General features: G+C 42.6%; 1 long non-coding RNA gene across 2 annotated transcripts in view; it reads right to left on the bottom strand.

Annotated features, from left to right (window-relative positions):
* LOC110132266 (uncharacterized) overlaps nt 1-27197 on the bottom strand; it is a 314824-nt gene that overhangs the window by 159027 nt on the left and 128600 nt on the right. For both annotated transcript variants that reach the window (XR_011487725.1, XR_011487728.1), the window contains exon 2: nt 22567-22621. This is a non-coding gene — a long non-coding RNA (uncharacterized lncRNA). The remainder of the gene's footprint in view (nt 1-22566; nt 22622-27197) is intronic.

The following is a 27197-nucleotide window of genomic DNA, read 5'->3' as shown; positions in this document are numbered from 1 at the left end:
AGGTACAGAGAGTTAATGAACCAAAGGGAGGATAGGTACACCGGGGAATTCAGAGTAAGTGAATAAAATTCTCATTATGTCCTCTCTGGAATTAATATGCAAGCTTTCCTTTCTCCCAGGGCTTCTTTTTGGCGCTGGCTGCTATGAAATACTTGGGGCCAAAGACAGAACAGAGCCCTAGAGGAAAGGAGGTGATTCACGTTCCTGGGAATTTGCAGCCAACCCGGGAGACACAGCAGAGAGAGGAGGCCAGAGCCTGTAGGATTGCAAAAGCTATTTCAAAGCCCTGGAAATCATTAGCCAGTCCTGATGGCAAGGGCAGTCTGCTCAGATGGGTCTGTGGAGAGACCCGGTGTGGGTCGTTTTATGACGACCACTGTTTACCTGACCATCAGCCTTCTTGACGCCAGACCTCTGTCTGTCTCTGATACTTAATGTCTGAGGCTCATCCCTTATTATCCGAAGACCATTTTTCAACCCAGAACCTTATACAAATGAAAGAGTTCATTGAGACCTAGAAAGTCCATATGATGGAATAGCCCATAAACAGCGTGGTTTATGTATGCTGAATGTATGATGGCAGGGCATGCACATGCAGAGTGAGGCAATGAAACAAAAAAAGCCCTCAAATCCTGCAGAGACGTTCTTGCGGCAGTGCTCAGGACAGATTTCCAGGTCAGGTAAATATGAGCTCTGCCCCCACCTCTGTGTACTTGGAGACAGATTACTCAACCTCTCTTAGACTTATTTTCTCCAAATAAAAAGGACATTGTGTTGAATATCTATTCTATAAATTCGTCTTGAGGATTAAATGAGAAGGTGTAGGCAAAGGTCTTAGCATAGAACATAGAAGGTAATCAGTATACTTACACGTACATACTATTTAGTAGGCTAGTAGGCACATAGCAAGTATTCACTAGTAATTATTGTTAGCTATCAATCCTTTCCTTCACTCTGTCCCCACTTTTGGGATAAATGAAAACCTCTGCCAAGAGCGACTTAAAAAGGAGATGTTTCTGGTCAGGTTCTGGCTAGGTTTTAAGATATTCTTGTCCTAATTTCATGTACTTGGCTGGTCTTCTATGCCCCACAGGCCCTCGTCCACAAAAAGCCTAACAGCCTGGGTCATAACAGGCTTGGTAACAGGGCTGATATGTTAATAAAAAGACAGATTTCTCAGCCTCTGTCTTCTGTTGTTTTCAAACATTACACTGGGAGCTTAAGTTGCGACTGCAATCCTGATTTACTTCCTGATCAATTTGGACAATGCTGGAAAATGAGGTAGTCCCTTCTGTTTCTTCCAATGTGTGTCAAGAGACCTCAGAATTATGACTCTTAGAGCTACCTTCTAGCAGCCAGAGAGAGAACTCACACAGATTAGAAGGTCCCATGGAGTACATGCGTTTCAAAAATGCATCTTTGAGCATTCTGTTGCAAAATGAGATAATTAAGGATGATGAAGTGAGATATTTTTTTTCAACAAAGCTTTTCATTAATAGGATTATCTTCTGTGCCAAGATTATGGTATACTTTGGGAATCAAGATGTGGGTTTTTTTTTTCTTAAGCTTTTGATTTATTTATTTGGCTGCATTGGTCTTAGCTGTGGCATGTGGGATCTTTCATTGCAGCGTACAGATTCTCTGGTTGTGGCACGCATGTTCAGTAGTTGGGGCACAAGGGCCAGTTGCTTCGAGGCATGTGGGGTCTTAGTTCCCTGACCAGGGATCGAACCCACATCCCCTGCATTGCAAGGTGGATCCTTAATTACTGGACCACCAGGGATGTCGCTAACTTTTTTTTTAACTTTTAAGTTTATATTGGAGTATAGTGCCTAGAGAATCCCATGGACAGAGGAGCCTGGTGAACTACAGTCCATAGGGTCACAAAGAGTCAGACAGGACTTAAGCAATTTAGCATGCACACATATAGTTGATTTACAATGGTGTGATATGTTCAAGTGCACAGCAAAATGATTTAGTTATACATATACATGTTTCTGTTCTTTTTTAGGGATTCCCTGGTAACTCAGTGGTAAAGAGCCCACCTGCCAAGGCAGGAGACCCAGGTTCAATCCCTGGGCTGGGACAATCCTCTAGAGAAGGAAATGGCAATCCACTCCAGTATTCTTGCCTGGGAAATTCCATGGACAGAGGAGTCTGGTGGGCTACAGTCTATGGGGTTGCAAAGGGTCGGACACCATTGAACGGGTAAACAACAGTTTTGTTTTCAAATTCTTTTCCCATTTAGGTTATTACATAATATTGAGCAGAGTTCCCTATGCTACATGAACACACTGCTCTATTTAAAATAGATAAACAAGATGTGCTTTTTGTATATGTGAAATTATAGATGAGCGGTTTTTTTAATGCCCTGACTTAGAAAAATAAAAAGTAGGCAAACCTATGTTTCCCCCTACCACCATTCAATTTTTTAAAAAATTATTTTTACCAGCTCATGAAATAAAAATGCTGGAAACCACTGATATGGATCACCCTGGCTGTTTGGGGAAAGTAAATAACTTCCAGATTAGCAGCTACCTGGAACATCTCCCCAGATGATAGAGCCCTGGGCTTTTGCTGCATAAATTATTTCATGTCTCTTATATGGTGAATACGGCAAATGAGGGCAAAAGGAATTTTATGAGAGTTCACAGGTTCCCCCAATAAACCAATGGTGTACAATAAGGAGGGATGCAAGGTCAAGAGCGCTGCTCACACTCCCACTGTGGATACATCCCTTCCTTTATGTACACAGGCCTGAGTCCATTCACTGTTGGTGCTGACACAGTACTTCCAAAATATTACATTAATATTTTAAAACTTTAAAAATAAAATATCTTTTGCTAGAGTTTCAACTTCAACCTGGTTTTGTTTGGGTTAAAAACACCATGTTTATTTATTTTTTTTTTTTGGTGAGGGTCCAATATTGTAAAGGGCTTCCCCAGTGGCTCAGTGGTAAAGAATCCTCCTGCCATGCTGGAGACGCAAGAGACTCGGGTTTGCTCTCTGGGTTGGGAAGATCCCCTAGAGGAGGGTATAGCAACCCATCCCAGTATTCTTGCCTGAAAAATCCCATGGATATGGGGTCGCAAAGAATCGGACATGATTGAAGCAACTGAGCATGGCACGGAACATTGTAAAACTGCTCCTTTCATCATTATAACTAGGAGGTCCCAAACTTCACTAGCCATAAGGTCACATTTCCAATGATATATCCTGAATTATGTGTTTTGCCCTATCTTCTCATGTTTGCCAACCTGCTTCAGTGAGTATTTCTAGAACTCTCTGAGAAGAGTTCATATGATTCTCTTAACTTTCCTGGGAGTTACATGATACTGGGCTCCATCCCTGAATGGGGAAGATCCCCTGGCAGAGGGCACGGCAACCCACTCCAGTATTCTTGCCTGGAGAATCCTATGGATAGAGGAGCCTGGTAGGCTACAGTCCATGGGGTCACAAAGAGTCAAACATGACTGAGCAACTTTCACTTTCACTTTTCATAAGATACTGACCAGCCATTGGACCTTCACACCATCCCACGGCCCCAGGTCATCCTGCCTGTCCTCTAGGCCTCAGTCTCCCTCATCCTCTCTTCACCTCCCAGGCCATCGTGGCTCATTTCTGCTGCCTCTGCCTGGAATGACTATTCATTCAAATCCTTCCCCTCCTCCAAGGTTCTGCTCAAGTCACATTTCCTCTAGGAGTTCTACAATCCCTAGCATACAAACGGTCTCTTCTCATTTTCCTGATGCACTCTGTACTCCCCAAATCCAGGGCATTGTGATGAATGCTGAAATGGCTATTTATGTGTCTATCTTCCTACCACTTCCCATTACTATGTGAGCTTCAGATGCAAGGACTAGATCATTTTCTTCCTTTTCTTTTAACTCAGTGAAGAACTGGCAAAGTATATTAAACACAGTAAGTCTGGTAAATACTAAATAGAACCGAATTGCCTTAAATTCTCACTAAGCTGTTCTCGACTGATTGTCATATTTCCCTGGAGTGTTTAAGAAAAACTCTGTTTCTGCCAATAGGAATATTTGCTCTAATCAGTCCACGGAGGGATATAACAACTCTTGAACCTTCCAGGAAACCACAGAGGATGGGTAGCCTCAATCACATTCAGGAAGGTAAAGTGTCAAATAAGCATATGGATTCATGACAAGAATCCATACTGTGTCCCCCACCAGTCACTCCAAACATCGCTAGTTGATTTTGCGCAATATTAGCCTCTCTTAACCAGCCATCATTTCCTCTTTAAAAAAAAAAATAAGAAGAGTTAAGGGCAAGTAGAAAAAAAAAACCCTTTGAATTAAAATCTTAGCTTTTCTTTGAACATCCAGATGATTAAATGAGATCCAGACGAAAGCAGGCAATTTCCAAAAAATAAAACCCAGCCGGGGGTATCTGCATTCCCTCATGTTTCTCCTGGTAACCCCGTGGTAAAGTAAAGTAATGATTGATTCAGAGAGAATTATGGCTATTATAAACTGTAATCAGTGGTGGATGAGAATAATTACACAAGGAAAGGGGGAAAAAGCTGAAACATGGCTGAGCAGTGTTCTGATGGATGGGGAAGTCATTTCCTGGCCGTTAATGACTGATTTTTCAACAGTCAGCACACAAGCTTTAATCCCAGAGGCGAGAAGGAGAAAAAAAAAAAATGGCCACACTATTAAGGATGCTACTGATGTAACCTTACCAATTTTAATCTGAATATAGTTGGTGCTTAGCCCTCTGTCTGTCCCTGCAATTGCAAACATACCCTTTGGGGGTGAGGTTAGGGCTAGCCTTTATCTGACAGATACCAGAAGGAGTTATGGTTGGAGAGAAATCCCCTATATCGCAGTGGTGGGATACAGCATCCCGATGTCACAGCATTGTAGGTTGCTAGAACTAGAAGGGCCACAGAAATCACTGAATTCTCTGTTCATTTTATAGATGAGCCCAGAAAGGTGAAGTAACTTGTTCAAGTCACACAGCTGATCAGCTTTAGGCTTTAAGGAGAAATTGCCCACACAGGACCAGAAGGCAGGTTGGCTTTTGTCAAACACGCATGATGGGATCTCTGAGGGAGACAGCTTTGCTAAACCTCTTTCAAAATCGGCATCAGCTTAGTCTCTTGCCCACTGAGCCAGGCTTTGGAGTTCAGTATCCTGCCTGCATGAGTTGTTATGGGTGAGGTTACCAGAGAGCTGAGAGGCCACGGTCCTATTTTGGTTTACAGAGCAGCAGCGAGTCCTATAACCTGTGACACTGACACACAGAGAGAGAGACAGAGGACCCAGTTTATCTTATCGTTTGCAGCCATAAAACAAGATAACTGATGGAAATAGATTAAAAGTCATAAAACTGTGTAAAGCAGAACAGCCAAAAGTCAGTTGGTGACAACAACCCCCTTTGGAGCCCCATGATTTCAAAGAGGCTTCGGAATACTTTAGTGAAGTACTGGGTCTCTCTCTCTCTCATCTCTAAAGCAGAGTCTCCTAAAGCAGAGAAGATGGGTGGTAGTGATGAGCCTGTGACAAATTCCAGCAACCTCTCCTCTCTCCCCCACTCAAGGACAAAGCACACGAGAAGGAATGAGCGGATCGTCTCCTAAGAAAATATGACTGCCTCTGGGACTAAATTATGTCAAGATATAAGATCAGGAATGTCCAGATGCTGTTTATCCCGTCTTAATTAAATTTAGACTTCTTTAGGGAAAAAAATACCTCAGTTCCAGGAAAAGTTGTTTTGACTCTGAGGTTATTTGGACTTTGTTTTATGAAAACAAACATTTTAATCAAGATACCACCATTCCTGAATTTTCACTGTGAAGGTATTTTCTGAAGCAAACTCTCTAGAGCAAGTAATAATTGAATAATGATAATCTATTCAGCACTGTTTAATCATCTCAGTGTTTTCTTTGTTTCCACTTTTAGTTTCCTGAGACTATTTTCATCAGAATCAATCCCTTTCTGGGGACATTTTACAAAAATACTTTGAGAAAGTATTTGTCCACCTGGCATTCTTTTACCCTTCTTCTATCAAGCACACCTTACTTGTCCTTTAGGGAACTGTGATTCCCCACTTCTACAGGATCCCATATATCCACAAATCCCAGAGCAGCATCCCAGCCTGCCAGCCCTTCACCCCACCAACTCTCTACTCCACCAGGCCTCTACATGACCACAAATGCAGAAGGGGGCCATGATCCTGAGGGCTAGTCCAGGTCCTCCATCCCCAAGCCAGAGTGATTGGCATTGAAAGGGTCATTTCTACTGAGCTTTGTTACATAGATGCTGAGAGAGTGTGTGCATGCCTGATCAATTTGGAGCAACAGCTGTAAGGAGATGGTTTCTGAGCTGCCAGCATTATCTTCCCATCTGTAGGCAAAGAGAGAGAGAAAGAGAGACTGAGGGAGAAAGAAACCCTATATGTCATCCAAGCCCTTGGATCTATCAGAGCCTGACTTTTAAAATCTGATAATGGTGGACATCTCAGTTATGTGCATCGATGGACTCCTCTTGTGCTGTAAACTAGATGGAATCAGGTTACCTTCTCTCTAACTACTCAGAGTCCTGACAAAGACTAATGCTTTTCATTGGACTCGCTCTGATTTAAATTTTGACCAGAGAGTTTAGTACTTATTTTCTAAATTGAAATATTTGTAGTGAATTATTTTGCTAGTAACAAAGACCTATTGTACCTTATAGAGCAGAAACATATATCCTTTGACTGTAACTTGGATTTCTAAGCCCATTATGCATACAGTCTTTGCATCATATGTTTGGCATGAGTGAACAAATGATTGAACAGACAGATGGGCTAAAAGTCTTTCAGATATTACCCAGAACCTACTGGAGACCTCCATCCTGCCAATGAGCTATTGGAGTGAATAACTATTTTTCTTAACCATGCATGTGTGCAAATATACACACACATACACACACACACACACACACACACACACACACACTCCAACACTGTCCTGTTAAGCTTAACTAGAAAATAAAGGAAAAGCTCTCTGAAGAAAATATTGGAAATGATTGTTTAAAATGTGATTTACGGAAGCATGCCATTCCCCTACATGTGTGCATGCGAAGTCACTTCAGTCGTGTCCTACTCTTTTCGACCTTATAGACTGTAGTCCACAAGGCTCCTCTGTCCGTAGGATTCTCCAGGCAAGAATACTGGAATGGGTTGCCCTTCTCCAGGGGATCTTCCTGTCCTAGAGGTCGACTTATGTCTCTTATATTTCCTGCTTTGGCAGACGGGTTCCTTACCACTTAGCGCCACTGGGAAGCCCGCCGTTCCCCCATACGTAACACCAAAGGTAGGATCAAATTTTAAGAACTCCAAAGGGAGGCAGAAACTTCAGAGGGGAAGTTTAGATATCTGGCTCAGCGTCCCTTCCCCTTTCCCCCTGGAGTCCTCCCTTTTTCTGCTGTGTCTCTAAGGATCTAGTCATGAATAATGAAACCCTCCATTCCTCATAGGCGTCACCCCGCTCTGCACCACACCTCCAGGATGAGAGCGTGGCGTGCGCTGAAGTGCCGACCAAGTCCTAAGAGCTCTCAGGTGTGGCGGTTGAGTGCTCGAGCCTGTGGGCCAAGGCATTCCCAAGGCTCTTCCCCATTAGGGGATCCTTGGGGGGTGCCACATGGCATGAGGGGACCCTGTTAGACACAACACTGGTTGGTGACTGGCAGAACAGGCTGGTGGGGCAGTCAGGCCAGCCAAGCGCACATGGTGCTCTGGAGCTGGTGCTGGCCTTGCTCTGCTCTGAGAGAAAACACCCTGCCTGGGCCCACACCATGCGTGTGGAGTTTCTCACTCGAGAGGAGGAAAAGAAGCCGCCCCTGGGCACAGACATCAATTAAAATCACCATCACCATGATGGCACACAGCTTCTCCTCCAGGCAGGGCCTTCCCCATTTTATTCTGTCAAGATGGCCATCTTCACGAAGAGTAAATGGATTATTTTGCAACAGTCACTTAACCCCAGAAAATGAAGACAGATCCTATCACAGCTATTGGGTGTCTCTTTGTCTTATCTACTGATAGCCTCCTGGGTGTGACATGTTTCTGTGGGCTTACCAGTAGGTCAATTTTCTGTATTGGTGGGTCTCTGAATATAATCATGAAACATTTTATATATATATATCCATTTGCTTGCTTGGTGGTTTCAGTCAAGTCTGATTCTTTGTGACCCCATGGACTGTAGTCCACCAGGCTCCTCTGTCCATGGAATTCTCCAGACAAGAACATTGGAGTGGGTTACCATTCCCTTCTCCAGCTCACTGGCATGTGCCACCCCAAATCCCCCTCTCGCCCGAGCTCCAGTGGTGAACCCACCACTTGCCACGATCCCTGGGAGGTCTCTTGCTTAGCACTGACAAAGGGCACAGCCCCTTCCCTAGGATGTGGAGGGCAGCCCTGGCCTTGATATGACTGTCACTTTGCCCTGCAGAGGAGACACCTGTGAGGCCAGGTAGAAAGCTGCCTGTAGACTCGGGTTCAGACCTCAGGCTTGCACTTTGCATCTGGCCTCCCCACGTAGGGCATCTGAACACGTAGTAGCTGAACAGTGCTCTGGAGGTGCTCTCAGCTATTTGTGTAAGTGATGGCTCCCTGTGAGGTGTGTGTATTATTCAGAGAGGCAGGGGGACGAGCTGCCTGGGGGCAGAGTCTTGCCGAGTGACTGAGTGAGTAATGGGCCTTAGCAAGGGCAGCAGCTCACGGCTGCCAGCCCCCACCCCATCCACATCCACGCTCCAGCCTTTACCAGATCCACTTCCATTTGGTTGAGCCCAGAAGCACTGAACTCAGAAAAGGGTTGGGGGGAAGAAATAACCCAAACCCAGGATAGAGAACAAACAGTGTAGAGAAGCCTGTTTAGAAAAGATTTAGGCATAAAGACATTTTTATATATTTTTAAAGCACCAATAAATTCCTTCTCATAAAAATGACAAGAAACCAATTTGGAATGAAAGGGAGAAACTTACAGGATTACCTAAGATACTTGAAAGCAAATGAATACAAGAGAAAAGAGCTCAGAACCTTAGCAGTGACGGAGGTAAGAGGCCTTTGCTGGCCCACCTTGAACTCAGCGCTGCCCTGCAGTAGTAGCCTGACTACACATCATCAGAGGGGCCCTCCTCGAGGCTGCGCGGGTTCAGGGGGGAAAGTCAAGGCATGCAGGGATCCCAGGACCAATATAGCTCTCTATTGAAGATCTGCCCATTGAGGTGTCTGCTGAGACCTGGCCTTTCCCCTCCCAGGGTATAAGGTCCAGGTAGGGTTACATGCCCTGTGAGGGTCTTTGAGGGCCTCTTAGCCCTCCAAGTCAGCCGTTTTAAGATTGTCTGGGACTCTGCATTCATTAACTAGGCCTATCTTGTTTCTGCTAGTTCACAATGCATAGAACCTTTCTCCTAAAATTGTGAAACACTGATTTTTTAAAAAATGTCTACTTTTATTTTCTTTTCTCAAATCTTAGCTAAATTTTAAATGAAAAAATACTGTTTTAAAATACATGTTACCTAGTTTTTTTTATTACAGAAGTAACCTACTTTCATAGATCTAGAAAAAATGAGAAAAGTACAAAATATTCACCCTTAGTAATTTTGGACATTGTTCTTTTTTCTTTTCAGTGATCCTGGAATGATAAATGCTAGACCCTTGGGGTTTTCTTTGAACTGGGGCATTTTTGAGAAGTCCCAGGAAGTAATCTATAAAACACAGTATGCTGTAAAACACACTATACCAGCCCCTTCTCAGAGATGCTCAGAGGAGCTTTGTAGGGAAGTATCATTGTTAGACTTGGTTTACAAAGTCTCAAAATCTTATTTGATTCCAGAACACTTTGTTTCAGGGAACATACATTGCCATCCTGTGGAACTATTCTGCATACACAGTTTTGAAACTGCTGTTTTATCTTCAGAAAATGTAGCAGCCTGCTGCCTTTTCTTGTGATGCTGGCTTGTACGCTCTCAAGAGCAGCTGGTTGACATCCCCAGGCCCTCATATGATAATGTTAATTCAGGGGTTGGTCTTTGAAATACCATTGATTGCAATTCCAGTTTGATATACTGGATAGTTTTATTATTGTACCTCCTCTTACTGTTCTGTTAAAAACATTCAGTGTCTTGTTTCCTAATGATTATCATCATCATTATCATTAATGACATTTATTGAACATTCACTGCTTCCAGGCACTGTGCTGAGTCCTTCACGTGAATTACCCTATTTAACCTCACACCAGCTTTATCAGGGAGACAGTATTATTCTTCTCATTTATTAGATGAGAAAACTGAGGCTCAAATTGGTTAAGTAATGTGCCTGGGGTCAATTAGCTACTAAGTGGTTCAACCAGGATTGAAATTCATATGCCCTGTCTGTTCTTAACCATCACATGCTTTTCATTTTAAATATCTCAGGTCCAAGGTTTGCAAACATCCATGGAGATTTAGTGTGCACATCTTAAGATCTTATGGACTTTTCCCCTCAACATATTTATAACTTTAATCTATCTAATTACCTAGCTGCCTTCCCTTTTTATTCTGGCCCTTTCCTCTAGCAAGTATTCATTAAATTTCTACTACATTTCAAACACCAAGTTAAATGTAAAAATGCAAGTTCAGTTTGAGACTTAGTCCCTTTCCTTAGGAAGCTAAGAGTTCAATGTGAGATTCGAATGAATGAGACAACACAGAGGAATTGCATCTAGTGGGAGTCAGAAAGAATCCCCTTGAGTGGCTGATAAGAGAGGTGAATTTCAAAGCACAGGTGCCCACTAACAAGGCCAAGGACTGACATTCCAATGTCAGGTATGTGAAAACAGACAGGTATGTGAAGGCCAAGGAGCCACAGTGCTGGAGCTGGGTTGGACTGAAATGAAAGCAATGGGCTCAGCCAGGAGGAAGACTAGCGGGACAGGTAGAGTCTGGTCTAGAAGAGACCCTGTGGGCTAAATGGAGGGATTTTAGGTGTATGGAGGATGAGATAAGTTTGTGTTTTAGAAAAACCCCTCGACCATCAGTGGGGAGCAGCCTGAGGAGGAGAGATTAGGCATAGGGAGTAGAATGAGGAAGCAGAAATTTAGGGGGAAAAATAATATAGAACTTCCCTAAGACAATGACAGTTTGGTTAGATAAGAAGAAAGATATTAGAGAAATTTTAGGGAAAAAAATTGAGAAGATTTGATTGACTTTTAGATGTGGGAAGTGAGTGAGGAATAAAATGACCCCTGAATGTTTGTGGGGATGATGCAGGCAGGAATTGGAAAGAGCAGAATGATAACTTTAGAAGACAGACAGTACTGGTGACCATGGGAACCCAGGGGGAGACAAAGAATTGGTGGCAAGGAGCCTGTGTGTCTGGCTTGGACAGCTCAGTGGGTGACCACTGGGATAATTTGGGGCTTCATCTCAAGAAACCTACCTACTATTTGGCTTGTCCATCCTCCTAGAACTGTGTAACACTGTTTTTTTTTTTTTTTTAAGTATGTTTTTATTTTCTGTCCTCAAATCTTAACTAAATCTTAAATTTGACAAAATTGTTTTAAGATAAACATTAAGTACTTTTTATTATAGAAGTTATATATTTTTATTTTACACATTTAAGAACGTTGAGAAAAGCACGAGACGTTTACCTTTCCTATTACCTTAGAGAGCTATGTTTGGAGGTTGTGTATTCTTTTTTTCTTCTTCTTTCTCCCCTAGCTTCTCTCATTTTCTCTTATATGTATGCATTTTATTTAGTCATGTATTCATTCATTCATCTATTTATTCAGCTGGTATTTATTGAACATCAACTCTGTGCCAGGCATTGTTGTAGGCACTGGGGAAATAGCAGCAAGCAGCACAGTACCTCAAGGAGCATAAATTCTAAAGAGAGAAATTCTGACAATAGATAAGCAAAAGGATGTAAAACAGGAAGGAAGGAGGGCAGGGAGGGCACATCCTTTGAAAGAATAACATAGCCCGAGCACACAACATAAACTGATTAGAACCAAATGGGTCCAAGACGGTGGACAGGTCAACTTCCACCAGACCTTGAGTCACAGTGTACACTCATTGTAACACATCACCAAAATAAATGACAGACTCTCAAGTGCCATGAAAGTTCTTGGGCTGATCATCAGAGACCAAAAAGTGGCACAATTCCTGGATATCTCAGTGGAGATTTGCTATTTTATGTAGAGTGGTCTGGAAAGACCTCTGATAACATGAGGCATTCAGTAGAGCTGTGAAAGAGTAGAGAGGCAAGCTGAGAAGCAAACCCAGGGAAAGTGTTCTGGGCAGAGGGAAATCGAGTGCCAAAGGCCTGGGATGAAAGAATGCTTAGCATATTTGAGGAAGAGCTCATGACTGAAACAGAAGGAGTAAAGGGGAGAATAGCAGATGAAGTAATGGAGGGAGAGGGAGCCAGATCAGAATTGTTAGAGAACAAATTCTTGGAAGGACACATAGAGACCTGTTTAGGAGGCTACTTAAATGTTCTGCTGAAGAGATGATGGTGGTCTGGACTGGTGGGGTTGTGGTGAAGTGGTGAGAGGCAGTCAGATCTGGATCCATTTCCAAAGCAGTGGGAAGGGATGTGTGAGGCAGGGGTCAGAAGATAACACTTTTAATGGAGATTTTGGTCAAGAATGTATAATATTTGTTTATGTATATACTTACATATCTTTTTATATAGTTGAAAATAATGTTATATCCTGCTCTGTCCCACCACCACTTATTTATTCTAAAAGCAAAAAAACTAAAGGATGTGAACAGCAGACATACTTCCTGTTTACTTTTTTTATCCTTATCTCCCCTTTTCTCTTTTTTCTTGTTGGACAAAGAAAATATACACGAATTAAGCCATGCATTCTCGATTTTGCTTGTGAGGGGCCTCTGCTAGAGGCTGCACTTCATTTGAACTGTGTGGCCCATGGCCAAGGGAAATAAAGTTTAATTAATGCTAATTTTTCTAACCCCTTTCTTTGCCTTTTCAGCAAAATAAAACTACCTTTGGGAGAATGGGCAAGAAAAAAAAAAAAGATAAAACAAGATACCACACTACTAAATCTAGCCATTGATACAGCAAAAATATTTTGCTATGTGGCTGCATTTGGTCATAAACAATAAAATAATTTTTATCTTGCTCCTTCCCCTACCTACCTCTCTCTAAGTTTGAACAAGTCAGTTGATTTTCATTTATCTTTGTTTCCTTAGAAGATTTAGACAATCTGTGAGTTTGTTTGCATTGGGCTGTGATCTGAGTGCTGGTCTTGGTTGGCTGTTATTACAGCTAGATTGTAGGGTATGGAGAGAGTTAGCAAGGTGGCCCACCTGCTGGGATGCTCATTAGGGTACATTTGTTGGCCTTTCACATCTGTGAAATCATGTTAGACTAGCTACTTAGGGCCCAGCTATTAGGAAGCAATCTTTGCCTATTTCCATAAGTAACAGTTTTTCCTTAATTAAGTTTAGAAACAAGGCCTGTCCTTGTTGTTCTATAGGAAAGACCCTCAGTGGCTAGTATTTAAGGGGTTGCTTTCCTGCCTTTGGTCTACTTGCTGAACATTTTCAGGCTATGTTTATAAAGTAGTTAAAGTGTAGACTATGAAGTGGTCTCGAAGCTAGAGCATTCCCATGAGAAAATGGTATAACATAAAGCCTTAGAGTCTTATGGCTGGATAATTGTTTGAAAGAATCTAATCTGGTCCCATTCTCTTCCTCATTTCCCCATGCCCAGATCAAAAAACAAAGCAAACAAAACAAGCAAATGAACACAAACAAAATCCTCCACCACTATCCTCCGCTATTACCTCCATCCTATTTTTAAAATGAGGAAGCCCAGGCCTAGAGTGTGAGCAGTCACCCAACCTGAGAACTACAGAGCTAGTGTGAGCCAAGTGAGGCTTGGCTCAGGGGGTTAGCACCGAGGACCCGGTGGCTGCGATGAAAACCCAAACACATTTGCTGTTTGGTTACTCTTTGGCCCTGGCTTTTGATTGCATCACAAGTGAAGGCAGAGACACATCTCACCTGGACCACTGCAGTGGTCCTCCAAAGTAAGATCGCTTTATAATCCTTTCCCTCCTCTAGTTCCTACTGGAAAGATCTGGGGCACTGAGAGCTGAGGGACGTTGGGGCAAAGGAGTGGAAGCTCAGAGCTGCACAGAGATGAGACCAAGAGTTGTGACATGCAGCTGCCTTCAGTGGAGAGATGTATTTGTTTATGAGCCTTCTTCCTGCTGATGGTGGAAAACACTTGATCTTCAAAATTCAAGCTACATCATTTTCTTCTGATAACAATAATAGACTCTTTAGAAAACATTACTTTCTTCCTCTCAAGGGCTTCCCCTGCCTCCTCCTGCACAAAGAGGCATCTTGGTTAGTTGCATGGAAAATCCATGTATTCTCTTGGCATTGGGATATTTATTCTCTAGGACTTTGCCGAATCTGTCACTGAGTGCCTGAGGTTGATGAATCTATCTGTGACCAGGCATGTCACTTCTGGTGGTCCTCTCATCCTCCACAGGGTTGCTTGCGTGTCCTTATGACATGGCAGATAACTTCCCGCAGTGTGAGTGATCCAAAAGGCCAAGGCAAAAACTCCAGTCCCTTTATAAACTAGCTGTGGAAGCCATATGTCCCCACGTTTGCTGTGTTCTGTTGGTCACCCAGTCAAACCTTGATGCATTGTGGGAGGGACCTATTTAAAGGTGCAAATATGAGCAGACAGGGATCATTGGCGTCCATCTTGGAGGCTAGTTTCCATAGCAACTGAGGTGTGTGTGCTCTGGTGGGAACAGATGACCCAGCAGACAATTTAGAGAGCTCTATATACCGTTACTAAATTCACTGCTCTGTCAGTGAAACTTTCAATAATATACACACTGTGGGAAGGACTTGAGATTAGGAGGAACTCAAATATTTCTCATGTGGAAATACTCTTACAGCCTCTTCATGATCCTTAGTCTTGGAATTACAAATAACGCCCCCTCTGTCATTTTGTTATGTCAGAGGTAAATATTTAGAAATCCATTCTCGGTGAGCACCTTAGAGGGTAGTGTGTCTTAAGCGTCACTTGGTATTGTGCAACCATCTCAGCCAAGGCATCCTCTAGATAGTAACTTGTTATTTCTCTTAATTTATGGGTGGTTTGTCATTGAGACTTGCTGGGAGAAGAAAAGGAGGACCCAAAGGGCCCATGAAGTCTTTCCATTAGTCTTTATTTTAGATAAACACAGTCCTTCTCACTTTTGTTAACAAAATTCATGCAGTGCAGTATACATTTATGGAATCTCACCATGTTAGAACTGAAAGAGATTTCTACAATCATGCATTCCAGCTCCATTCTTTCACAGGGAAGGAAGCCAAGGCCCTGATCAGTGAGGAGATTTGTCTATTATCAGGCAGCTTATCAGAAGCAAATTGAGAACTAGAAGCCAAATTCTTAACCCCAGTCCATTGTGTTTCTTACTACTTCAAGCTGTTTCTAAATCTTCGTTTCAAAAAATTTTTGATGTAAAATATTCTGCATTTATCACAAGCTTTCTGATGTAGATCATTCCTTTTTTAAAAAAGGAAGTCATTATTAATTCTTCTGGAGTCAGAGTCTATTTTGAGAATTCCATGTCAGTTATAGGCTCACTTCCAGAAATATGCATTTACTCATAGACACACCGGAGAAGGCAATGGCAACCCACTCCAGGACTCTTGCCTGGAAAATCCCATGGATGGAGGAGCCTGGTAGGCTGCAGTCCATGGGGTCGCTAGGAGTTGGACACGACTGAGCGACTTCACTTTCACTTTTCACTTTCGTGCATTGGAGAAGGAAATGGCAACCCACTCCAATGTTCTTGCCTAGAGAATCCCAGGGACGGGGAAGCCTGGGGGGGCTGCAATCTATGGGGTCACACAGAGTTGGACATGACTGAAGTGACTTAGCAGCAGCAGCATAGACACATAAGATTTGATGCACAAATTCAGGGAGTGCAGACCACCTGAAGGCCATCCTAGGGGAGTGAGCAAGTCAGGTCACAAAGCCCTGTTTAAAAGTTTATTTATAAATGTTTCTTTAAAAATTAATGTGTTCTGCACTTCCAAAATTATACTGTAGAAATATTCTTGATTAGCCTTGTTTTCCCAGCATTTAAACAACATTCTCATTTAGATTATGTTACCGTCTTTGGAAGCTGAATTGTCTCTGGCTTCTCTACTTGCAATTATTTTTCCTCGAGCCCAAAATATTTCTTTAATGCATCTTTCAAAGTATTCTCTTTTAGGTCTCTCCTTGTCTAGGGAGATTGCCTTTATCTCATTTAATTGAGAATACTTTTGTTTTATGGACTGTTTGATATTTGAAAAACTGTGAGGTTAAATCCACCATCTGTAGACCGTCCTCCACTGAGCATCAGGCATTATTTCATCACTACATGACAATTCCAATCAGAATTCAAAGCTTGCACTGACAGCTTGAGTCTGTGGGGTCATGTCTAAGTTTATCACCTAACAATCCAGGAATAGGTTTCTTTGGGTTGTTTATCTAAGTCATTCATTCTGCTGTCCAGCTAGATGAGTGTTTCATATCTTTCATATTTTCCTCCCTCCTCAAATTCCAGTGCCCCTTCCCTTTTCCTCATCTCAGATGAAGACCTTATTTTCTATTTCACTAATAAATTGAAGCAACCTGAAGAGAACCTTCACAGGCTCCCATGGCCATATCCTCCCGTCTCTCTGCACCTATACTGTGGGTACCAGATGCCTGCTGATTAGGATAAGTGAACTGTTCAAGGTCAGTCCCTGCTCATGCATTAGGTCTTATTCCTTCTTTCCTACTCAAAGACATAGCTCCAGCAATCTCTTCTTCTTACTCAAATGTTACTCAAGTCCTTCTTTCTGTACTGAATTGCTCCAATCAGCATGCAACCCTACCATGATTTCTCCACTGTACAACAAATCTATGATCAGACTTCTCTACTCTCAGTTACAGCAAAACTCCTTGAAAGACTTGTCTCTACCCTCAAGAGTGCATTTCTACTCCTCTCATTCTCTTCTGAATCCACTGCAACCATGTTTTCACCCCCACCACTCTGTAGAAACAGCTCTGGTCAAGGTCACCAATGAACACGACGCTGGTTACCACAACTACTTACCCAGCCTTGCTATTGTGTCTCTGAGACCTGTCCCCAAACTTCCTGTTCGTCAAATGCTCAGCCTATCACAAGTGGAAGGAAGGTGATTTTACCCATGTGCTCCCCAATTTTGATAATGCTTCATATCCAGCCCCCCTTTTTTATACAATAAAAAAAATTTTTTTTCTTGTGAATTTGTTTTTATTTTTATTGGGCTCTAGGGGATGGGATGGGGAATACCTCTGTATATACAATAAAAATTTATGAAACAATTAAGTCCATTCAATGGACTTGTATGGACTTTCATTTTACATAGCATGAAAATGACTTTCATTTACATGGAATGGAAAAATGGACTTTCATTTTACAATGAAAATGTAAAATTTTCTAGTCTACACATACAAAGAGGTGCATTGGCAACTATCCCATAACCCTGGACTGTTTGGGCAAAGAGAGAAAATAATCGAGACATTCTGTTGCTCCTGGCCCCTAATCTCTTGGCCTCAGTTGGAGCTATTTGGGCTTGAAGGATGTGAGCAATGGTCTCAGTGTCTGCTTTCCCTTTTCCTGGGGAGAAGGGCCCAAAGTCTAGAATTTCACATATCTCACTTCAAAGGAAAATGCACAGCATGGAAATGGAGTTTTAGGAGCCAAGCAAGCTACACCGTCTTAACAGACAGCAACCAAGATGGTCTCCATGGGCCCTGGAGTGGACGACCGTGCATCAGACTCCCATGGGGGGCTCAGACTTATGGACAAGACAGTGGTGGTGGACTCTGGCGGGTGGGGGAAAGCATTCCTAATAGAGCTACAGTGGAAGGCACTGTGTTACAAGTTATTCACAATTTATTGCAGTGGGATATATATGTCTTCCTCACCAACCAGGAGGAGAAAAAAAGGAACTCAATTCATCTTTTAAAAACTCAGACTATTTCTTCTTTGTCTCCTCATGGGGCATTCTCCATTCTATCTCCTTCCAGAATGAAAGGTTCATTTATTTTCCTAGATAAGGTCTGAATAAGGGCAAGATATAATTTAAATGCAGTCAAGGCTTAAGATAAATCAGTCATAAAGAGGCAATTATTTTATATTAAATCTGTGTCCTTTCTAAAAAGGAATTTGTATTTATCAATTAACTCATTTTCACCATTTGATTTTTCTAAAGGAGATCATGAACTTTAAAAAAAAAATCATGATTTTTTTTTTTTTCTATTTGTAGAAAGATTTAGATCGCTTGGGGATTCATATCATATTATAGTCATCTTTTTTCATCAACATTTTATAAATACTGAGAAGTACTGTGGATCTTATTTTTTAACTTAAACATCTAAAACTCATGCTACATTTCTGTCATACTTTCCAGATTATTAGATTAGTGTTAGGAATACACAACAGGCAACTGAGCATAGCAAAAAAAATCCAGAGTCATTTGCAACCAGATTTGAGTGTGAATTCCAAGCCTACACTGCAAGATCTGGGACTGGCTATTTAATCTTACAACATCTCAATATCCTCAACCAAAAATGGGGACACAAAGGACATGTAATTGTAGTGAATATCCATTGTTTTTGCCTGTTTGTCATGCATTTTCTTTTCTTCTAAACTAGGTCATTTTTTTTTTTTCCCCTTAGGAATTGTCCTTCCTCAATTCTTGGCCCATAAAGTCCTGCTGGAGCCCACCTCCCTCTAGGTTTGGGGTTGGACACATGAACTACCAGTCAGGCTTCACATTTCCTTGGCTAGAGTGACAGGTGATAGGTATTTGTTCAAGAAAGACCCTCTGTCAGCAAATCTACTGATGGTCAACTATAAGTCTAGACATTGAAGGTTCTGTGGTAACAGAATCCATTAGGAAAATGATAGTGAACAAGACCCCTAATATGCCTGCTTGGACCTACAATCCAGCTGGGAAGACAGATTTTAAATAAATAAAGACAGAGGACAAGATAGAGTCTGTGATAATTATGACTATGATAGAGCTGTGGAGGGGAAAGTCAGGGCTCAGGGAGCATGTTGGAAACTGGAGGGTTAAAAGTCACTTTCCTGAGACTGTCTTTAGTTCCTTTCCTCATCCATAGAATGAGATGGACACAACTGTCCTTCCTATTGCCCCCTACGGGGTTTCAGGAGGATGAAATGACCAAGCAAATGTGAAAGAAAGTACCCCACACGTACAGGGATATTATTAGAAATAGTCCATGGTGCAGTTCATGAAACAATGGTACTTAATAAATTTAGGACTATGGAAAGAAGGAAAAGAGTGGGAAATGATATATTTATGGAAGAGTAAGTCAATTATTTGGAGGAAAATTCATTATATACTTGAAAAGCTAGAAGGTTTAGAAACATACCTTTCCTATCGTCGCTTTTGACTGGAGCTAATATTTGTTGAGACCTTTTCCAAATCTGCTAAGACCTTTTCTTCCCCCTCACTCCCCTCACATCTGAGTCCTGAGCAGAGAACATCTGTTTGCTTCTAATACCCAGCCAAGGTTGTGTTTTATTCTTTATTTCTCAACACTACCCAAAATACCTCCAGACATGCATACTGAGAACCCACTGCTTGTCCAGCCCTATCCTAAGAGCTCTGTGCAATGGGGCACAAGCCATCTCAGCATTTCATACTTCCCCCAGCCCTAGTTTACCTCCCCTTCCTCATTTTTGGGGGATGACCCCCCAGCCACACGCATACACACTCTTGTTTTTCCTGAGAAGACTAGGGCTGCATGGACAGTAGGGGTTCCTTCCTTTTCAGCTCTTGTGTCCTCTTCTATTGAACCTGCCTCAGAAGGGTCCTTCTTCCCTTCTGAGCCTAAACATAAGACTAACTCTGACCTATTCCTCTTTTTAAAATTTATTTTATATTAGATTACAATTGAGTGACAATGTTGTGTTAGTTTCAGGTATATAGCAAAATGATTCAGTTATGCATATATGCGGATTTATTCTCCCGGCCCATTCCTTCCTCATTCCAGCCTTGGTCCTTCATTTATCCTACAAACTCTTCCTTTTGTCCATGCATAGCAGTCTCCTCTATTTTGGAAAGAGAATAGCTCTTGACCCTACTCCATCTTCAAACTAGCATGTGCTTTCTCTCCTTCCCACTTTTACTATTTTGTGGGTGAGTTCTCCACACCTCCACCTCCTCACCACTGGCTTTTTCTGAATCTGATTCCTGTCTCTCCTGCTACTGAGATTACCCTCAAGAAAGGCTCTATGACTTTTAAACAACAAACAAAGGTGTTTTCTCAGTCCCCTTCCTCTCTGACAAGAGCAAGAATGTATGAAGAGGAACCAAAGAATCGGGCAATACAGAAAATCAGAAGGGGCCTGAAGAGGATTGGATCCAAGTGTGGGTTTATTCATTATTTATTCTCTTCCTCTCTTCCTTTGAGGGGTCATCAACAATTGTGGCTGGGTGTGATCCCAGGTTCTCTTTCTTCAGCCCTGGCCTTTCTTTAGTCACTTGGGACCATTAGAGCTCTGGTGGTACAATTTGTAATGTAGTTTGAGAATGGCATGAACAGTTTACATGGCTTTTAAATATTCTCTCTATTATGTCATCAAAACTCTGGGACTTAATTAAGGCATGCCACCCAAGGCTTGTGAGGCTCCTTGTCCATCCTTCAGAAGGTAAAGAGCTTTACTTAGAATGCATGGAAATAAATGTAGCCTGTCTGAATGGAGTAAGTGCTCAAAGTGCAGGAGCTGTTATGAGTATTAATGAGCACATGGGTTCATGGAGAACCATCCCCCTCATGGCCTTGTCAACAATCTACCTGTTTTTTCCATTTTCTAGTAATCAGAAAAAAAGTTGGTTTGCAGTAATGGTTGTCAAGAGAATACAATAAAAGAGAAAATTCCTCTCTTTTCTCATATGCCAGAAATGAGAACCACCTTGTCCTTGCCTGGCCTCTGTGGGGCTGTTATGTGGTCCATTTCCTTTTCTCAACCATCATATTAACAGTGTGAGGAGACTGACCATGCTGCTTGCCATGCCCTCCCCCTTTGCATTGGCCTAAACCACTGAATCAACCATTTCCTAGGTCAACTACTTGATCATCATTGACATGATCTGAGCCTCAAAACTGTTCTTTGTAAATGGTGTGGACTGAAACTTCTGTATATAAAGAAACACCGGAAGATTTTAACATTTTTTAATGTTTCCACTCTGAATAAACCACTTAAACTTTGTACATCTCAGCGTAGTTAGAGAATATCTCTGTCTAGATACAAAAAAGACCCTGATGCTGGGAAAGATTGAGGGCAAGAGGAGAAGGGGATGACAGAGGATAAGATGGTTGGATAGCATCACTGACTTGATGGACATGTGTTTGGGTAAACTCCGGGAGTTGGTGATGGACAGGGAGGCCTGGTATGCTGTGGTCCATGGAGTCACAAAGAGTCGGACACGACTGAGTGACTGAACTGAGATACAAAATGTCTTAATTTTTCTTTTGATCAATTCAGGATTCCAATTCAATTTCTTATCAGCTAGAGAAATCCCTAAGGTCTCAGTACTAGGAATAGGTGTGCTTCCAAACAAGATTGTTCTTTTTATCCTTTGGTACTAAGGAGCATGGAGTGGCCCATAGTTCCCTCTTTGCAATGGCCACAAGGAAGCTCAAGCTCACATTTGTAGCCTGATGTTGGTAAAGGCAATGATCTACATACACTAGCAAAATGTAAAGTCTATATTTTATATCTAAACTTAAATGGTAAAGAACCCGCCTGCAATGTGGGAGACCTGGGTTCAATCCCTGGGTTGGAAAGATCCCCTGGAGGAGAACATGGCAACCCACTCCAGCATTCTTGCCTTGAGAATCCCCATGGAGAGAGGAGCCTGGAGGCCAACAGTCCATGGGATCGAAAAGAGTCAGACATGACAGTGACTAAGCACACACACTCTCTTGGTTTTGCTTCATTTTTTTCCTACTTTTATCCGAATCCCCAACCTTTTCCTCACTTTTCAGATTCTGTTTTTATTTTTATATCACTAGCAAACATAAGTCATACTAAAGTAAAATGCAAACTCTTAGTATGGCCGAAAAAGCAATCCCATCTCATGTTGCCCCGATCACCCTTCTAAACACATCCCCCATCACTTTTTCCCTTGGTCACCCTGACCTCTGCTGCTCCTTACACCCTCCACGTACTTTTCTATCTCAGAGCTTCTGCACTTGCTATTCCCTGTCCCTGCCATGCTCCTCCCTATTGAGGCTCACCCCTCTCTTCATTCAGGCCCCTGCTCCAAAGCCGCCTCTTCAGATAGGCTGCTTCTGCCTTCCATGTCTAAAGCAGCATCCCCTTATCCCTTTGGCCTCATACTCTGCTTTTCTTATAAAGAATATATATTACAGAATGTCTTATATGAGGCAGACTTGGGGAGCGGCTATGAGCACAGACTGGGGAACTGAATTGCGTTATATTCTAGCTTTACCGCTTACCAGTTATGCAGCCTTGGACAAGTGATTTCACCCCTCAGTGCTTCAGTCTCTTCCTCTGTAAATAAAAAACATACAAAAATAGCACCTAGAACATGGTAAATGCTAAGTATCTCATTTGTAAATAAATTAAATAAGTACTACTTTTTATTTAACCCCTACTTGATCTGTCTTATGTATCACTATATTTTTAGCTTGAAGAACAGTGCCCAGTATATGGTTGTATTTAAATATTTGTTGAATCAATTCTCTTTAGGAATGAAGCAAGGACATTAAACGTTGAGTAAACACATTTTCAACCTGAAGTTAAAAAGAATACTGGGCTGAGATTTGAAAGACAGAGATTTCAGTTCTTGCTTTGTCACTTACGAGTTAGTTGATTTTAGGCAAATTAGTTAAAATTTGCCCAAGTCAACTACAAAACTAGAATGAGACATCTCAACTCTGCTCCAGAGGCATAGAGAAAGTAAATTAAAATTTTTACAAACCTGCATTTGCTCCATAAATAGAGGCGATATTGTTCCCCAAGGAGAAAATGAAGCTGCATTTATTCAGCGCTCCTATGCTGTGGGCTCTGAATTAGGAGCCCTGGGAATGTGGAGGCTAAAGGCTTGCTTCACCTTGGGAATGCGGGGACTAAAGACTTCTTTGGTCAGCTCCAAAGGAACTGACAGGATTGTAAGGAAGACAGAAAAGTCAGCAATTCCAACAGAGTGATGAGTGCTCTGACTGAGGTCCGTTCCGGAAACGCAGAGGAGAGGCACTTCTAGGTATGACCTTCACACTGAAACTTGGAGGATAAAGTGGAGATGTCTGGGTAGGGAGGGTTGTTTTGGACAAGGGTGTGTGTGCAGATGTGGAGCTGTTTTCAGAGCATGATTCAGGATCTGAAGGTAGTGCAGCCTGCCAGGTGGCAGATGCCTGGGAGAGGAAATGGCAAATGATGATGCAGAACAGGTAGGCAGGAATCAGGTCTCATGGGGTGATGCTAAGAGTCTCCTCCTCACTCCCCAACTCTTCCCTAAAAGTGGCCTGAGTACCTCCGCAGCTCAAAGATCCCTTTTTGCCCCAGGAGCTCTTCTAACTCCTGTTGGCCTCAATGCCACCTGCTGATATGTATGTTCTGGGCCTGGGGGATACCAACAGCATTTCTCAGAGAGGAGCTGGATGATAACTCCAGTCATCAGACCTGGCCAAATTTTTCTTAGGCAAATATGCATTAAAGCTTCCAATGCTTAAGGAGAAGGCTGAAGAGAGTGTGTAAGCAGAAGAAAAAGAAGGGCAGCAGAAGTTAGACTCAATTGTATTCTCTTAAACACCTTGACCCTATTTCTCCTTTTCCCCAAATTATTTCTTTCATTGCCTTCTCCCATCATGGCAAATGAGTTATCCTGATGGCTCCAATTCTCCAAACTGCTCTCTAGCTGTGCCCTTTGTCATGTGAGTTGTGGCATGAAAAAGCTAGATGTATTTCCCCACTCCCTTGATATGGCTTGGCCACGTGACTCTCTTTGGCTGTAAGAAATCATTGGAGGTGCTGGCAGGCAGGTTCCAAGCCTAGCCCTCAATTCCCTGCTGGAACCTCACCTCCATCACAAGGGAAAGCCTGGGCTGCAAGAAGAGACCAAGTGTGAGATTGCCAAGTCATCCACTCTGAGGCCGTTCTAGAGTAGCAACCACCTCCACTCCCACCTCCATTCCACCCCCGGCCCCAGCCAGTCAGGCAGCTGACTGCAGAAGCATGAACAAGGCCAGCTGAGATGCGCCAAGCCCTGACTACCAGCAGAACCACTTACCCAACCCTTAGGCTTGGGAGAGATCATTAATGGTTGTTGGTTAAACTACAGAATTTTAGAAGGTTTGCTATTCTGGATAGCTAGCTAATATTTTTACCACTATTCATTTCCATTTGGTTCCTCCTTGCCCTAGAAGTGTTGGGGAGGCATGACCCTGGTGAGTAAATTAGGGAGAGGGCTTGACTCACCATTTGGGGACCTCTTTTCTCTACTCTTTCATACCAGGATGTAAAGTTTCTATTGATATGAGTACTAATGGCCCAGAAGAAACACCATTTGTGCTGCAAGATGAGTTTTCCCTTTCAAAAACCCATTTTTCCCATTACCCACAGCATGACTCCTCTTCATTTCCGAGGCTCAAGGTCAGTGCTAATTGGCATGGCTGCTCAAAGCTTCTCCGGGCATCGCATCCTAGAAAATCTTTGCAAATTGGAGGACCCAGAGGGAAATGGCAGAATTTGATCACAGGCTGCAGATAATTTCACTGGCTCGCCGCGGGCCTTGTTTGCTGGTGATAAAATAAAGGCTGGGAGCTCAGCAAGCCAAGTGGCTCCAGAGCTGATGTGTGGCCAAATGGTCTTGATGAGAAGGCAGGGAGCTATAAGGCCAGCTCGCCCTTTAATGGGCACTTTGTGCTTGTCTGGCTCCTCGTCCCGAGGTGAGGGAAAAATCTATTAGTGAGATCCAAGTCACTCACTTCACACGCTAGAGCCATCTGGGAGAAGTCTTACTCATTTCTTTTCTGATCCCCTAATTGGAACTGCTGACGGACTTGTGTGTACCTGAGTGGCTTAAGATGGGGATGCTGAGAGCTCTAGTACCAAAGCATTTTAAAGGGCAGCGGGAGATGTCATTCACATTGTCTGCACATCCGTTTGGATGGATGTGGATGGATGCCAGGAGCAGCCGGCCTGGAAGGTCTCTGTGCAAAGACTGCTGATTTGCAGTGACCTCTGACTGCACTTCAGCTGCTAAATCCTGTTGACCCCAGTGAGCTGAGACTGAATGTATTTGAAGTCAGCTGGCAGAGAGTCGGGGCTCGTTTTCTCAGCCTTCCTTCAGCATCGCAGGGTAACACAGACAGGATGTCTTCTGGAAAATGCCTTCTGGCTATGGTTTTCAATGGCGGGAGGTAGAGGCTACTTCCAAATGTGATGTGAGAAACAGTTCAGATGTGGTCAGTTGTTCCAATTAATCATCCTCATGGGTCTAGAGATGACTGAAGGGGTTATGGACCAACCTTTTGGTTAATGGTTTACACTCTAACAACGTGCTCATTTAGTCATTCCTTGGGAGGTCAGGCTGGTTGTTGTTTCAGGTAATGCAGTTGCAGCATCTCCATGGGAACTTGTGAGCATGAGTGCAGGTGAGAAGGGGTTCAGGGGAAGCCAGGATTCCTTCTGCACTGTCTTCCTTTGCATCTCATGGAATAGGCTCTTCCTATTCAAGTCATTCATCAAATTTTTATTGAGCAACTACAATGTGCCAGAGACTGTCATGGGTGGGAATGCTACTACTCACGTGTTGCTCAAGAAGCACCAGGCTCTCCTTTGGGAGACACTGTTCTTCTGATTCTCCTAGCCCCAAGCAGAGCAGCAGCACCCTCTCTGTTGTTTTTCCTTTTACCAGGTTGAACATGAGAGTCCTTACACAGGATTGTTAGGCTCAGGTGCCAGTCATGCGTAGGTACCAGATTTTAGAGGGTGCTGAGCAGTACCAGCTGCCTCACACTTGGAGATCTCGGATCCTATTCTTTGAAAGTGAAGCTGGGGAGCAGCCTCTCCAGCTAGAGGAAACGGGGTTCAGGTTATCAACTAGCTTGTTGCTATGCAACCCAGAGAATGTCCTGAGGTCATTCCTTGAACAATCTTATTTCCAAAGCTCTATATTTGCACTTTAGAGCTTCCCAATATCAAAACCTTCATCTCTGGGCAAAACCAGAGTAATGAGACCATCAAGCCACAGGGTATGTTGTAGTGGGAAACTTGGCGCCAGAGGGTCTAATGTTGACCCCCATTTTGCTTTGCAGAAATGGCTGCCCACAAGATACCACATGAGGGACTGCCTGTGACTACCCCCCTCCCTCCTTATATAGGAAGCATTCCCATAACATCTGTTAGGTGGGAGAATCCTCCTCACACTGTGCCCCGAGGCCCTGATTGCCTTTAATCTCCCTTCCTATCTGTATATGGTCTTTATCCCTTCTTATCTCCTCCAGATAAATGAACATACTCTCCCTGCATTTGTCATATAGCTGGTTAGTATATTGGATCAGTCACACTTTCTTTCAGTCCAATCTATTATTGAGTGCCGAGAAAATCAATTTTTTAGGTAATAAAATTAATTTCTTAGCAACTAGATGAGTCTGCAATATCTATAACACAACTGTGCCAAGGCATTTCAAAAAATCTACAAAGTGATGATAAAGTATCTACTCATTATAGGTTAATAAACTGATAGTATAAGACATTTATTCATTTTCATATAAATGTAGTGGCTACCCATTATCATGATTTATCCCCCAAATTTAGTCTTGTGTGCTTAAATTGAGAAGTTACAACATAGAAGGTTTATCTTTATAGCTGTCATTGGTGTCATATTTATATACATGCTACATCCACCAACATTTTAACAACTGAGTAGCAATATAAATTGAATAACTTTAAAGACTATATATGTTTCTCTCTAGTACAAGTGTACAGTCATTTATATCACAGCCTCATTTCTGTACAGACTTGGCTGCAGCAGAATGGAATCCAAATGGATTCAACCATTGCCCCCTTTATCCACTTAAACACACAAAAAATCATTTGTTTCCTTTCCTATTGCACTACAAAT

This window comes from Odocoileus virginianus, chromosome 1 (genome assembly GCF_023699985.2).
Source record: "Odocoileus virginianus isolate 20LAN1187 ecotype Illinois chromosome 1, Ovbor_1.2, whole genome shotgun sequence".
In the NCBI taxonomy this organism is placed as follows: Eukaryota; Metazoa; Chordata; class Mammalia; order Artiodactyla; family Cervidae; genus Odocoileus; species Odocoileus virginianus.
The sequence above is the reverse complement of the archived record's forward strand: the minus strand, read 5'-3'. Positions and strand labels throughout refer to the sequence as shown.